Source organism: Triticum aestivum, chromosome 2A (genome assembly GCF_018294505.1).
Source record: "Triticum aestivum cultivar Chinese Spring chromosome 2A, IWGSC CS RefSeq v2.1, whole genome shotgun sequence".
NCBI lineage: Eukaryota > Viridiplantae > Streptophyta > Magnoliopsida > Poales > Poaceae > Triticum > Triticum aestivum.
The window spans coordinates 175554716-175567152 of NC_057797.1; positions in this window are offsets into that span (position 1 = coordinate 175554716).

Sequence of the window (12437 nt, forward strand, 5' to 3'; positions counted from 1 at the left end):
TGTTAGTTTTCAATGAAGTTTATGATTCATACTTGAAATTGTGATTTAATTGTTACTCTAGCATAAGAGATCATATGACAAGAATTATATAAGTTGTTGTTCTTAGAATGATCATGATGCCCTCATATCCGTATTTTATTTTTATCGACACCTCTATCTCTAAACATGTGGACATATTTCTTGATTTCACTTTTGCTTGAGGACAAGCGAGGTCTAAGCTTGGGGGAGTTGCTACGTCCATTTTGCATCATGCTTTTATATCAATATTTATTGCATTATGGACTGTTATTACACATTATGTCACAATACTTATGCCTATTCTCTCTTATTTTACAAGGCTTGCATAAAGAGGGAGAATGCCGGCAGCTGGGATTCTGGGCTGGAAAAGAAGCAAATATTATAGACCTATTCTACACAGCTCCAAAAGTCCTGAAACTTCACGGAAGTCAATTTCAGAATATATAAAAAATATTGAGCGCAAGAGTTCACCAGGGGGCCACACCCTGCCCACGAGGGTGGGGGCGCGCCCCTCTACCTCGTGGGCCCCCTGGTGGCCCTCCGATGGCCATCTTCTGCTATATGGAATCTTCGATGAGAAAAAAATCATAAGCCATCTTTCTGGACGAGACTCCGCCGCCACGAGGCGGAACCTTGGCGGAACCAATCTAGGGCTCTGGCGGAGCTGTTCTGCCGGGGAAACTTCCCTCCGGGAGGGGGAAATCATCGCCATCGTCATCACCAACGCTCCTCTCATCAGGAGAGGGAAATATCCATCAACATCTTCACCAGCACCATCTCCTCTCAAAACCCTAGTTCATCTCTTGTATCCAATTCTTGTCTCGATTGGTACCTGTGGGTTGCTAGTAGTGTTAATTACTCCTTGTAGTTGATGCTAGTTGGTTTATTTGGTGGAAGATTATATGTTCAGATCCTATATGCACAGTAATACCCCTCTGATTATGAACATGAATATGCTTTGTGAGTAGTTACGTTTGTTCCTGAGGACATGGGAGAAGTCTTGCTATTAGTAGTCATGTGAATTTGGTATTCGTTCGATATTTTGATGAGATGTATGTTGTCTTTCCTCTAGTGGTGTTATGTGAACGTCGACTACATAACACTTCACCATTATTTGGGCCTAGAGGAAGGCATTGGGAAGTAATAAGTAGATGATGGGTTGCTAGAGTGACAGAAGCTTAAACCCTAGTTTATGCGTTGCTTCGTAAGGGGCTGATTTGGATCCATATGTTTCATGCTATGGTTAGGTTTACCTTAATACTTTTGTTGTAGTTGTGGATGCTTGCAATAGAGGTTAATCATAAGTGGGATGCTTGTCCAAGTAAGGACAGTACCCAAGCACCGGTCCACCCACATACCAAATTATCAAAGTACCGAACGCGAATCATATGATTGTGATGAAACCTAGCTTGACGATATTCCCATGTGTCCTCGGGAGCGCTTTACATCATATAAGAGTTTGTCCAGGCTTGTCCTTTGCTACAAAAAGGATTGGGCCACCTTGCTGCACTTTATTTACTTTTGTTACTTGTTACTCATTACAAATTGTCCTATCACAAAACTATCTGTTACCTATTATTTCAGTGCTTGCATAGAATACCTTGCTGAAAACCGCTTATCATTTCCGTCTGCTCTCCTCGTTGGGTTCGACACTCTTACTTATCGAAAGGACAACAATAGATCCGCTATACTTGTGGGTCATCATGACGCGGCTACGGCGATTACTATCTCATCACGGTGTTCGAGATAAGGATTTCCATCAATGCAAGAGGCAGTAACGGCAGAGGCTGGCGCATGTTGGTCGCGGCAGATTTGTAACCCTATACGTTCGAAGACGCCATGCGCCATCTAGGCCGCATCTTTGCGGTGACAAGCCAAGGGACTTGTTTTATCTGGTTGCCATCCTACGGTACGGGAGATTACAAATGGAATGCACAAACCATCTTTTGCATCCCTAACGGCACTCCACAATTTTGCAGGGACCAGTCATCCCTCGATCAAAATAAGATCGCCGATCCTAGATGTGCATTTGCATCCACGATTCGGTCTAACCTGGAACCTTGTAGCTGACTTTGGCATATTGGGATCAACTATTTAGCAGTCGTTACCCATGGTACCACTGATGTGCAACATGGTCACACAATCTACCACGATCGGACCGTCACCATCTACCCAGGTATTCCATTTAGTATTATATTTTTTAACTCTCTCGCCTTATCTTTCGTTGTTGTACTACTTACTAGTACTAGTAGGAGTACTTTTTACCTTGGAGGACACGTATAGCTAGCTAGGCCCTTGAAGACTTGAACCCACTACCTGCCACCATTTTTGTTTTTCCATGTCTTACTATCTCATCCATGTAGCCAAGAGTGGCTATATATAATAAGCCGATTATTTTACTTCCTCTATACCGGAGTAGTACTATTTGTTGCATAGTATTACTGACTGCCATATTTGAGCACAATACTATTATGCATGGACCTTGACTGTGTACGTCACCATGTGTCCAGATCTGAGATGCCGCGTGTATCAGATGAACGACGTCGAGTTCGACCCCCGTGATGCTACGTGGGTGCCGAGGAACATTCTTGGAGAGTACTCGCTCTTCATTGGGGATAGCTACCCCATTGTGAGGCAGATGCCACCTTCCGTGCATGACACCGAAGGCCTACCATTCATGAAGCATGGTTGTGTCTTTAGTGCGCACTGCCAGATGAACGACATGCTGGGACACACTATCCCTGATTTATGCCGCTTCAGCTTGGATGAGTCTCCATCGTGTGGAACTGGACTAGAAAGCTATGACAATGATTCCTGTTGCCCACCGCTATGGATCGTGCCATCCATGAAGAACACCTGGGACTGGAACCCGGAGGAGGACCTGTAGCCCATCTATAACGTGTAAGTGGGGTATGGTAAATTGTGAACGGTAGCACTGTGAATATATGTAGACTAGTCGTGCACAAATTTATCACATGAATTGGAGATGAACTTGTGTGGCATACTGGCATTTGTCCTTTAGAATTTGTTACTAGTAAATGTGTTATGTGTACGTGCAATTTGTGTGGTTGTTGCACGGGATCCAACATGCTCATTGAGAAAAAAGGTGGCACAACTTTGGATATAGGTGACGTGGCGGCATCATACAGTAGCACCGTTCGCTATAGTTGTAATACTCCTACTAGGACGACAACTCCTATAAAACCTTGCACTTGGCTCTTTGCCTCTTTAGGAGGTTCAACAATTCATACTCGTGTGAAGCTTGCACTTGGCTCTTCGCCTCTTCAGAAGGTCCAATAATGATGATACTACAGTACAATATGCTTTTGGCAATATGACACAGATTGAACCATTACACGTCCACCGCGAGGGCGAGGGCGAGCGAGAGCGGGAGGGAGAGGGCGCTGTAGTCAAAACCCTCTCCTCGTCCTACGAGCCACCGCGCGTGGGGGCGAGGGAGAGGCGTAGTAAGCAAGCTTCTCCTTGTTCAGCGAGTTGACAGGACACATCAAAGCAGTACAAGTACTGATCCTTTCCGGTTAAATATGGCTTAATTTGAAATGAGAAAAATACACTAGCGGTCAACGTATGTAACAATACGCTCTTTACGGTCACTATATATAGTTTTGCGGTGATTATACGATCACTAGCTCATCGTAGAGCACTGTATTGCACCCTACTGACTGGCCACATAGTCGACGTGGCACTTTGTTGACTGGTTAAATTGTCACCTGGTTTCTAGGTCCCACCTGTCAGTTGGCAGAGCAAAGAAATCAGTTGAACAAAACTTTACACAGGCGCGACAGGAGTCCAACCCTTACGCGCGAACCACCCTGGTTGTGTATGTGACTGCATGCACATGTACTCCCTCGGTCTTCCAACGAAGAGTGTACATCGGCTAAAAAACAAAGAGTGTACATCTACACTTCCAATGCATTTAGCCTTTAATCTAAAATCGATATTGATTGACTAATGCACCAACTTGTGCTCTAGCTATAGGCTACATGTCTATCCTTAATTACAGCATGCAACAACCTTCATTTAATCTTCTTCTCTCAATGGTCGCATGCACACATAAATCTGCTATTTTTGGGCGTTAATTATGCCCTGGTCAATGTGTAAATCTCTAAATGTACAGTCTTTCACAGACGTACGGAGTAGGTTGAGCACTTGAGCGTGAGCATGTGTGTTGCGTCGCGTGTTGTGTGCGGCATGGGTGTTTGAGTGTTGCGTGCGTCCATGTGTACGTGTGAGTGTTGCATGTTGCATGCATGCATGCATGCATGCATGCATGCATGAGGCTTTTACTCCCTCCCATTGACATGTTCATATTTCAAGCTTTCTCTGTTCCCTTCATATTGTGATACTCCCTCTGTTCCTAAATACGGAGTAAAAGCCTCCCTCTGTTCCCATGGAGTATTTGTCTCTCTAGAGATTTCAACAAGTGACTACGTACGGAGCAAAATGAGTGAATCTACAGTGTAAAATATGTCTACATACATCTGTATGTTGTATTCCATTTGAATGTCTAAAAAGACAATATTTAGGAACGGAGGGAGTAGCAAATAAACATTAAGTTCTCTTGTTTTTCCCTCCTTGGTCACGGTGCACAACCAAAGATGACTCACCTGGATGGAGGGAGTAGATGGTCAAAGTTTGACACAAAATTAATGCATTGGTAAACATAATTTTTTGAGGAAAATGAGTGCATCAATTGAGTATTTTTACAAACTACAAAAATCATTCCACCACTCATCATCTACCTTGGTTGATGAGATTTTTGAATTGAGCTCTATAAACCCGAAAGGAGGTAGTACTAGTACTCCTACAATATTGGTGCCGGGTGCCTTGGCCAATGCTTCATCTTGTTGGACAGGATGCATCGATGCTTACATGGGGTGCTAAGAACATTAAAAACTTAAGCAACTAAAGATCCCAATGCTTACATGTACAGGTGCTTAACTTGTTGGTGCTAAGCATCCTTTATTTAATGATTTTGTAACTAAAGTTCTTCATGCATTGGTGGGATTATTCCATTTAAGTCTTTTTTCTAGGTTCTCGCGCTTAGTACTGGGGTCACCACACTTACCTCTCCTCCTAATTACCTTGCCACATCAGATTTTTTTGCCTACATGGTAGCCTTAGCACATGTACAAGGCGGAGCATTGGGAGGGGCCCGAGCATATAGGCATAGGGATACTGTAGATAGTAAGTATTCGCGATCCATTATTCCCCATCTCGGTCAGAGAGAACTATTAAATAGTCTTCACAATGAAGTGACAATACACGCTGCAGTAGATGGGACACTTGATTAATAAGCTGAACCAGCGTGTTTGTGTTACTAAATCAGCCTTACCCAGTACTGCCATCATGTTTCCAGTGGAGCAAGCCTCCGCAAATACGACTACGCACCTCTCTCCTCCATTAACTGACATATGGGCTCTCTTAAGGTAGACCCACATGTCATCGGTGTAACTATTTACACTCCGAAGGACGGTATATCCTGGTAGTAGTACTAGTAGAATTGAGATTTAATGCACTTTCTTCCCCGTCTTTCACTCTTCTTCCTCCTCTCTTCTTCTTCCTCCTCTCTTCCCCATCGTCGGCCGCACACCATTTCCCCCCGCTCACTGCTCGCCCGCCCGTGCCATCTTCCTTGGTAGCTCGCGCGTACCATATCCCCCCGCTCACTGCTCGGCCACACACGCCATCTTCTTCGCTCGCCCGCCCGAATCACTTCACCGCCGGCTCACAGGCACCGAAAAACCCAGTCACTCAGCGCCCTAAAAAATCCTATGGCAGAACCGACTGACACGCAGAGCCGCGATTGGAATTCCCTCCCCGATGTTCTCTTGGAGCAGATCTGTAATTGTATGGACCTGCTCAGCACCGTCTGTCTGGCCGCATGCTTGGTGTCTTTGTACCTTCTACTCGTCTGCAACCGACCGACTATTTTCAAGACACCCTGCTTGCTGATGCCCGATCCTCGTAGGTGGCCTAGACACTGACTTGACGATCCTATGGAGGTTGTCGTGGTGCCCCCCGACATGCTACCACTACCCGTCCACCTGTCCTTCATGCGCGGCCACTACTGGGCGGGCATGAAGGCCAACTGGATCATCCTCATCCACCAATCCGGTAGTCCCTGGCGTCTCGTGGGTATCTACACCCAGCGAGAGATCACCCTTCCATCGTTGGATACTGCCGCCATCGAGCCTCGCAGCCCGCCGGACACTCTTTCCTACTACGCACGAGACGCGTCGGGCTTTTGGCTCGACCTCTGTTTGCTGAAGGTTGTAATATGCGAAGTGCCCACACCATCACAAGACTACATGGATTACAAGCTCATTGCCATGTTCAACATGGGATTAGTCTATCTAGAATCCAGTCGCCATACATGGTTATGGCTCATCGTCGATCCTCTTCACCCAACATTTCTGTCTGATGCTATAGTGCACGATGGAATCTATCGTCGTGTAATTATTCTATCTCATCTTATCTTTACCTTAAGAATACGACTGCATGTTCATTGTTACAAATTTAGAATATATATATATAGTATGTCTATAACCACATCATTGCTATATGTTCCTCTCATTCCCTAGATTTTTATGACCACACATGTTATTGTTAGAGTGGATATGAGAACAATTGGCATCTAATGATTGTTAGAATGGATATTATGAGTATAACCTCATGATTGCTATATGATACTATCATTTCCAGGATTTTTATAACAACGCATGTTATTGCTTAGAGTTGATATGATAATTGTAGTAAGTGCTATGGTAGAATATGAGTAGGCCTTGTCCTATATGTTTTCCTCTCATTGTTACATGATGTTTGAACCATGATATATTGCTAGAATATGAAAGCCATTGGCTTATTTTTTTTAACTTGGGGTATGATTATGACCACGTCATTGCAATTCTCTGTCTATGATATGTGTCACTGTTATAATAATCTTAATTCCACACATACTTTGAACATGATTGTTTATTTTTGTCCTTTTGGTCTCGAATTTGAATTGTTGCAGCAGACGTAAATGCGCTGGCCTTCATGATTCCAGGACCTGGAATCATACCAACCGATGGGTGGTGGTTTATTGCTCGGTCAACTAACACGGTCATTTGATGCTCATTTGCACGTACCGAATTGAACAAACCATTTTATCAAACCGCATGCAGTACAATGCCTAGGGCGTTCGTGACATTGATGGCTATGGCTGCTTCGTGTTTGAGAAACATCCCACCTACGTTGGGCCAGTCGTATTCAACTGGAGGCGGGTTGACAGCCTCGGCAACCACTCCATGTTCCTCGGGCTCAATTATCCGATCATCCAACAAATCATAGATCATATCACCGGCGATGATCACCGTGCTATGCAATTTCCATTCGCCAGGGGGAACTGAGTTTACACATCATACCATGAGTTTCATGAATCACCATATCCAGAGATTCATCAACATAGCTTGTTGCCAGATAATCTTCAGTGTGTGAAAGGCATCAAGCTTCCATGCGATGGATGGCTTTTGCAAACCCGACATGCGGTGATGTTGTTCATGCCAACAGCAAATATGCACAACTTGATTCGTACTGATATCTAGACTGAGCCATGTGTCCTGCTGCTGTAGCATGACCCTCTTTTGTTGGATATTACGTATTGTTGAGTTTGAAGCACTCCTCTGGTTAGAAGGATAGATACCTTTCTGGGATCAAGTGCATCCTAACTCACCTGCGTAGGATGTACTGATAATGATGATGGAGATATTGTGCAGAAGCCATATATATATTAATTAGACTTCAAGTGTGTACTTGTTGGTGAAAGTGTTGTCCAATGGGAATTATATTTTATATTACACATGTAGCCTACAAAGTCTGTCGCACAGCCTTGTAACTTCTTACCCCATTTCTAAATTTGTACTAGTCCTCTATACCGTATATTGCGCTACTCGTACTACTACCTCCCTCCTGGTTTACTGGTCCCCTTCGTAATTTGTGTCAAATTTTGACCATAAATTTCACTAGCTAAATGTTAATGCATGTCACAAAAAATTATATCGTTTTATTCGTATTTGAACATAGTTTCCAATGGAATAATTTTCGGTGACATGCATTGACATTTTGTTAGTTAAACCTATGGTTAAAATGTGACATTAAATACGACTAGTAAGTAGTACAATAGTAGTACTAGTATACGTCGGTCAAATTATTCATCATGTCCACACATTGAATTGACGTGACAACATGTTGCGTGTGAGGTGACACAAGAATCCCGGTGGCGTCTTCGGGTATTGTGGACTTCAGATTTGGAGTACCACTTTTCTGTCGAAATCTTTCATCATCCACTTAAAACAGTCGATTGATTATACATTGAGTACCATATAACTGGAATTAACCGATGCAAGTCCAAGAAGGATTGGCCGATGCTGCCGGCCGGTGTCAAGTTCGATCCCACAGATCAGGAGCTGATCGAGCACCTTGAGGCCAAAGTGACTACTGACAGCGCGAGATCTCACCCTCTCATCGATTTGTTCATACCAACCATTGACAGCGAGCACGACATATGCTACACCCATCCTGAGAAACTTCCAGGTAAGACACCAATCGGCCGTCTACTTGCACAAACATATTCCTTTGTTTATAGCTCTATTTTACTTTTTAGACGCAGACCTAGTGAAGCAATTACAATTTGACAGTTAATAAAAAGTGAAACAAGTGACTGCAACATGCCAAAGATGTTATGAAAATGCCAACCACATACACTAAAATCTGTATTCGACAATACTACAGGTATCACACTAAGTGGCCTACGCAAGCATTTCTTCTAGCGCAATTCCAGGGTATTCAAAAGGGGCACGTGAACGCGTCGCAAGATACAGTCGGAGTGTGGCATGCGCGTGATGTGGCACAAGACCGGCAATACCTTGCCGGTGGTGGTCAACGGCCGGCAGACGGGCAGCAAAAAGGTTCTGGTGCTGCACACCAACAAGAACTTCGACCAGCAGAGGACCAACTGGGTGATGAACCAGTACCACCTCGGGGGCCTGGAGCAAGAGAACGAGCGGGAGCTGGTCCTCTGCAAGATTTTCTACTAGACGAACACTAGGGCCAGGAGTAAAAAGATTATAAGTTAGTTTGGTATTGGTACTTACCACCTTGTCATCCGCAAGTTGGTATTGTTGTTAACGATTTTTCGGTATGAACTTGGCATTTGCTTCCAACCATCATGCCGAGGGGCGACGTGGATATAAAGCTGAAATCATTTGTTTCGAAACGAATTTTCAGGCACCTGATTTTTATTTGATGGGTAGCATAAGCACCTGCCATTTGAATTCCCGGTTCTCCAAATTTTTCGAAACAAGTGCATGCACTTATTATCACGATGAAAAAACAATATACTTGATGCATCCCAGTTATCAGTCTATACTTGCAGAATTCTCTCATTTGTTGAGCAGGTATATTATTTTTCCAGGTCGAGCAAGTTTCAACTGGGTTGTAGACTGCCCAGGCTTGGTTTTGTTTTTAACAGGCCCAACCCATAACAACAATGGGGCACAAAGATCTAGCAGTTATCTACTGGCCTCTGGCCCGCGAGTGTTAGTTATATTTTGTCTTACAACATCCGCAGGCAGTTTTTTTACTGAATCAAACACACAACCCAGTTCTATTTTCCTCTTGAAACGTCATGTCCTACATCCGTTTTCTAATCTCTACCTATAGTTTTACTAGTTCATATTCACATATCATTATATTAAAAATACATAAAGTTCCCTTTTCATATTTACATCCTTATTTTTGTTGTTGTTTTCCCTCCCAGCGCTGATTTTTTTACCACTGGTTTCCCCTTAAACCAACTCAATTGTCCCACGTCTTATTTGCTTACAAAAACAAAACGATTTTTTGGCAAATCAATAAGTTCTTTAAAAATGTTTATCATTTCTATATTACAACAGTTCGGACTCCACCGAAATATGCAAAATAAGGTTGAACTTTTTGACCGTGGTCCTAGGCAGAAAATGGGATGTAATAAATTACTTAAGAATTAGCAAATGAGCTGCAAATTATAATTTTTTTAGCAAATGGGCTCTATGTTGTCTGCCACAGATTTGGAGGTTGACTTGTGGGCCTATTAAGTTCATGCGTACACAAGGGTTCTCAAAAAAGAAACTTAGTCAACAATCGACTCTACCAGCATCAGACCGTTAGATGTCAATCTAACGGTAATCGTGCTTCTTTAGTCTATGATCTTCCTGCTCCAGCCGTCCAAACCAGCGCCGGCGGAACCGCCTACTCCCGCCTCCCGTGGCCGGCTGTGCTGCCGGGCAGGCCTCACGGCCCCACCATACTCGCATCCCTGGTCTGTCTATCCCTCTACTCGCCCACACATCCTGTTGTTTTCCGGCGATGGCAGCCGAATCAGTCAACCCTCGTACTCCCCACCGCGTGGGCAGCCACTGCCGTGTCTTCCCCGGCTCCGTGTCGTTCCCTTCGTAGGCCTCGCCTTCGTCCACCGTCCTGGTGCTCTCGGCGCGGCGTGGTCAACGTGGTCAACGAACGACATCCATCGAAAGTGGACTGTACGTGGAGAGGCTGACAGCTGGGTCCACGGCCGCACACAAGGAAATGCCTCGTTATTACGCGCAAAATAATTATTCCTCCACCTGACATCTGGGACCCACCGGAAGGGCCTCTGTATTTTGCGAAAAAACGTTTCCCTCGCTGACAGCTCAGACCCACCATCTATATCTTCGCACGCGAGGAAGTGCCTCCTTATTACGCACAAAAAATGAATACCCTCCTGCGTGGGAGGCTGACTTGTGGGCCTACTAAGTTGACAGGGACGGAGGGCTTTGTCAACTTAGTCAATATGAACGATTCTAGCTCCAGTGACCGTACGATGTCCATCCAACGACCGTAGTGCTTCTTCAACCTCTGGTCTTCTTGCTCCAGCCGCCCAAACCAGCGTCGATCGTGTCACGTGCTCCTGCCTCCCGTGGCCGGCTGTGATGCCGCGGAGGCCTCACCGCCCCTACTACTCCCACCGCTAGCCAGGCCATCCGCCTCTACTCACCCACACCCCCTGTTATTCTGCGGCGACGACAATCTCACACCGCAGCCGAGCCAGTGAACCCTCGTACTCCTCTCTGCGTGGGATTCCACTGCCACGTCTTCCACGGCTCCGCGTCGTCCCCTTCCTAGGCCTCGCCATCGTCCACCGCCGTGGTGCTCTCGGTGCGGCGTGGTCAACGTGGTCAAGGAACGACTTCCATCGGAAGAGTACTGTACGTGGAGAGGCTGGCAGCTGGGTCCACGGCCGCAACAAGGAAGTGCCTCCTTATTACGCGCAAAATAATTATTCCTCCACCTAACAGCAGGGACCCACCGGAGGGCCATCGTATTTCGTGAAAAAAATGTTTCCCTCCTGACTGCTGGGACCCACCAGCTACATCTTCGCACGGAAGTGCCTGACAGTCGGGACCCACCTGGTCGAAGCGTACGTAGCGTTGTCATTCTGGTCGTGAACGTGTACGTACATACTGGTCGATGTAGAGGCGCGCACTGGTCGATGTAGAGGCGCGCATGTGTCATAGTAGAGGCGCGCACGTAGCATGTACATGTACGTACAGCAGCCAGGGTGCAAGAAAGTAAATACGGCCACATACATACATACCGGCGGGGTCTCGAACGCCTACTTGCGCATACGTACGGGCAGGGCTCGTGTACATGGCTGGGTCAGAATGAAGAAACTGCGTCGTCGTCGTGTTCATGGGGAGCCAACCGGCTGGTTCAAAACAGAATGCGTCGTCATGTTCATAGGGAGCCAACCGGCTTGGCGTACCGCAGAACGGAGGAAACAGCCTTGCGTTCGACCGGTCACGGTTGAAACAGGATCCTGTTCATCGAGAGGGGTCTGGCGTATCGCAAAACAGAGGAAACGGACTTCTGTTGGGCCTCCTACGGTCGAAACAGGGTCCTGTTGACTGGGAGGGGTGTGGCGTACCGCAAAATGGAGGAAACGGACTTATGTTGGAGCGCTACGGTCGAAACGAGGGTCCTGTTCATCGGGAGGGTGTGGAGTACCGCAAAACGGGACTCCACGGGATATTGTTCATCTCCACCGTTTTCCTCCTCCAGCCTCCACGGGTACTGTTCATCCACCGTCGACCTCCTCCAGCCTCCACCTGCGACTATTCATCCACGGGCTCCTGTTCATCCAGCCCCCACCGGCTACTGTTCAACCATCCCTCTTCACGGGGTCCTGTTCAACCACCCCTCCACAGGCTACTATTCATCCAGCCCTCCACCGGCTACTGTTCAACCAGCCCTCCACCGACTACTGTTCATCCAGCCCTCCACGGGATCCTGTTCATCCACCGGCTCGATTGATCGGGGTACTGTTCATCCAGCGGAAACGG